Source organism: Antechinus flavipes, chromosome 3, assembly GCF_016432865.1.
Source record: "Antechinus flavipes isolate AdamAnt ecotype Samford, QLD, Australia chromosome 3, AdamAnt_v2, whole genome shotgun sequence".
Lineage (NCBI taxonomy): Eukaryota > Metazoa > Chordata > Mammalia > Dasyuromorphia > Dasyuridae > Antechinus > Antechinus flavipes.
In genome coordinates, this window is record NC_067400.1 from 38,362,505 (window position 1) to 38,366,886 (window position 4,382).

The following is a 4,382-nucleotide window of genomic DNA, read 5'->3' on the forward strand; positions in this document are numbered from 1 at the left end:
AAAATGAAGAGGAATAGGTAGAAATTGTAAAGAGGCAGGTTTATACTTGACACTAGGAAATACTTCCCTATAGTTGTCCAAAAGTGGAATGGGCTGTCTCAGGAGACAGTGTTTTCCTTGGCCGTGACAATCTTCATGAAGAGATTATATGACTACTTGCCTTGAATTATTTAGAGAAGATTCTCTTTCAGATATGGAAAAGGTTGGATGGATGACCTCTAAGTTCTCCTTCACCATTGAGATTCTGTGAGTCTAAAATCGCTGGCTCTATTCCTAGTGTGGCCCAATTAGCTTTAGAATAGGCAGCAAACTAGTTCAGAAAATATGAAAGCTCAGAGGATCTCTCTCCAGAGTTAAAAGATAAAGAAAGTTTTCAGTGACAAACTTTTGTTTCTAAAATAACTACACATTATAAGTAGTGAATTCACCACTGCTGTCCATTTTCACCTTAATCCAAAAAACTACACAAATTTTAGTAAATGGGTAGAGTTGGGAAATCTGTGGTCTACAACGATCTTAGAGCACCCTCTAATGGACTAAAAGGAAATTAGTAGACTGTTGAAAGAAGCCAAGTTGACCTTTTGTTTGGAAGAGAGAAGAGATACTATTTAATAATATAAATAAAAGAGATTTCGATATCATCTAGTCCAATCTTTACCTAAATCAGGAATCTCCTCTACAACATCCCTCATAAGTAGTATAGTCAAATAGAAGTATAGTCCAGATTTGGATGAAAACCTAGGTTTCAATCCTAATTTTGACTCTATAAATTGTTTAAACTTTTAACAAGTCCTTTTAAATATATAGCAAGACATCTCAGAGAACAGAAGGTCCAGGAACACTTGCTTAGGTTAAGAGGTAGGGAAGATCTCAGGAACAAACTTCTGGGTCTCAGTTTCATTTTTATAATATGTTTTAGTTTGATTAGATGATCTTCAAGAGCTTTTCTAACTCCAAAGCCTACAATTCTAAATGGCCAACCAGGCTCTCTATAAAGACCTGCAGAGATAAGGAAAATCTACTTCTTAAGGCCATCTTAGTCTAATTGTTATCAAAGATTTCTTTATAGGGAGCCATGGGAATCCTTCCCCTGGATTCTACTTATTGGCTCTAGTTGTATCTTCTAGAATTATGAAGAAGCCTAATTATCTTTTTCATGAGAATCTTTCAGATTTCTTGGAAAGAATGTCATATCCCTTCATAAGTCTTCTCTGTTATGGGCTCAATAGTCATACATCCTTCAAGTAATCCTTAAGCCTACTTGGTTATCTGTGTTGGAAATATTTATATGTGGAAATATAAAGGGGACAAGGATTTCTTAAAATAAAAGTGAAAAGAAAATCCCAAACACAAATAATGAAACATATTCGCTCCCTTTCGATAGGAAGAACTACTAAAACAAAATATTGTATACATTATGAAGTGCAATCTTTTGTGTCCATTAACTTTTGCTCTTTTATATCTGTCATTCTGGAAAGGGAGATGAAAATGTGTAATGCCTAAAGATGTAAATACATTAGTAAAACTTTTTTAATTAATGCAAATAGAATTTGGGGGAAATCAAGCTCCTGCAGCCTTCTTGGAATAAGAGGAATTGGAAAGATTGACAGCTAGATAGAGACTGAGAAAGAAGAGACAGATTATCGTTCTAGAACTTGTTTAGTACAATAAAACTAAAAATCTGTCGCCAAGCAAAGTGAATTCTGTCCCACCTAATTAGAGCTCCAAAGAGGGCGTGTGGCTGAGACAACCTGGAACCACTATCTGGAAAAGGATAAAGTGTTTAATTCTTGGTCTTCCCAATTAGGACTTGAATAGCTGGCATTTACTCCAAGATTTTTCTACTTTTATAAGATGTTCATAATTTCTGATTTTTGTAGTAATTTGAAAGCCTTCTTTCTCATCCTTGATATAAAATTTCTAGCATTCATAATTTTTATGTGAATTGTATATGCACTTTATTGCAAACATTTAAGCTATAATAGAATGAGCTAGTGAATGGTTTTTAATATTGATAAGAGGAGAAATGAAGAATAAATACTTTGTCTGGATTGCTGAGAGAGTGGAGAAAAATTTTCTGTACATCTAACTTAGGGACTGAGCAATTTTTTTAAAAATTCTTAAAAGTTTTGTTGGTTTTTTTATTAATAAAGCTTATAAATATCATACTATCCTCTTCAGATATGAACAATTGAATTGCTAAAAATGGACCTCCCAAAAGGAAATTTACATAAAGAAAACTAACAAAATCAGCTAGTGAAGAAACAATCTCTCAGATAAAATGTTGAAGAGATACAGATAATTCTAAGGAGCAGATAAAGAAATGTCTCTTGGATGAACATACTGAGAGGATTTGTTTGAAGGGAGAGCAATGACTGAGATGATAGATGCTGAGCATTGTGGTCCATCAGTTTATTTGTATGTAGCTGGTTTTAGCGATTCAAAAATTATTATAACTGAAAAAAATCATAAATCAAGTAATTTTAGGGGAGCTTATATGGAAATTATTTAAGGACTATTGAGTTTATATCTGACATAAAGGTAGATTTCTTAAATTTTATCTTATAAATGTCACTGACTACCAGGAGGATCTTATTCGAAATATCAGAAGGTATACAAAGCCAAAAAGAAACTATGTGACGTCTGATAAGAATTGAAAGAGGAAAAGAGGAAAAATTAGAGGAAAAAGATAGAGGGGGGAAAAAGAAAAGTAAACTGAGCACAGGAAAAGTCACAAGGAACTTGAAACAGAAGACAAACAAAGAGATAAGAAAAAATTGCTTGCTGCTGATATAGTTGATTCTTCAATTTGGAAGAGAAGCAGTTGGTTGTCTGGACAAAGTCTCAGTCAATTAATAAACCTCTTCACATAACTGGAGGAAAGCTGAATCTGGATGCTATACAGAGTGTTTATCACTTTCTAGTTCAGAGACCAAGTACACTAAGGTCTGCAGTGAGTAACCCCAAGCATAAGATCTTCCCAATTCATGTACCTTTCCACTAGATTTCTTTCTATAAATTCTCACTTCCACTTCTAGAACTGGAATTTTAAAAATATTCTTATTTTTGCCCTCTATTACATAAATGCTATGCTTATTCTTGCTTTTGTTTTATCATGAAGTAAATGCTTCATATTTAAGTCACTAGAAATAAAAAAAATAAAAAAACATCCATGATGTCGTTGTGCCTGATTTTCCACAAAATGGAAGCACCCCAATGGAGGCTCAAGAACTATAATGCAGTTATTAAACGCTTATTATCTACCAGTTTCTATGCTAAATTGGGGGGGAGGGGTAAACCACATAAGATAGCCATAACTGATTTTAGTTTAACGCCTGGACAAATACTGTCCTCTTAGCAGCTAGAATGGAGACAGATTTAGAGGAAAGTTTCTTAAAAGCCGCTACAGAGTATGGTTATGAGTATAATAATGTCCCTGCTGAATGACTATCAGACGTCACCATTCCGAGTATCATATTTTGGAATAATATGGAACAGATTGGGGAAAAGTCAGGAAACTTGCCCTTCCCTCTTCCCTATCCCGCCCCCAAGTTAATTTCCCTCCTTAAATGTGTTTCCTAATCTGTTAAAATACAGATCGATGATGAGGGAAGGACTAAAACTAGCCTTTATTAAGCATCTAAGCCCTTTACTAGTATCTCATTTCTTTTCTTTAAATAATTTTTTTTTTAATTTTAAATAAATACAAAATGGGAAGGGGTAAAAAAAATTGCCATGTACACAGCAGAACCTAAGAGGATTCGATATAAAACGATAAGTTTCCATTTCAGGAAGATGTATATAATAAATACTGCACATTGTTTCCAAAGCTGTCGGGCTTTTCTTTATTTCCTTGTTGTTTTCCTTTTTTCCCTCCTTTCCCCCATTAATAGTATCCAGTTCATGCTCACATCACCCCGGGAAGCAGATGCTATCACTATTTCACTTTACACTTAAGGAAACTGAGGCAGACAGAGGCTGTGACTTGCCCAGAGTCACCCAGCTGGGAAGGATCTGGGCTAGATTTGAACTCGGGTTTTCCTGAATCTTTCCTTCTTCTTTCCTATCCGTTTTTCTTTTGCCTTCCCCAATTTCTGTCTCCTCCTTTCTGCATTCTTCCCTCTTCCTTCCCTCCTCGTCCTTTCTTTTCCTCCCCTCCCTCCCCCTTCTTCCTTTTGCTAATTCCTCTTCCCTCTTCCCAGTCTAGCCTCCGAGCAGCCTCCGCGCTACGAGGTAGGGCCCTCATGGGCTTCCGTCGCCCTGCGTAAACTGCAAAGAGGGAGCAAGGGTTCGCGGCAGGGGGCGGAGTCTCTGCTCTCCCGGGTGGAGGGGAGGTGTCTCCTTTGCGCTTCCGGAAGACTTCCGGCCACTTCCGCTGCTGG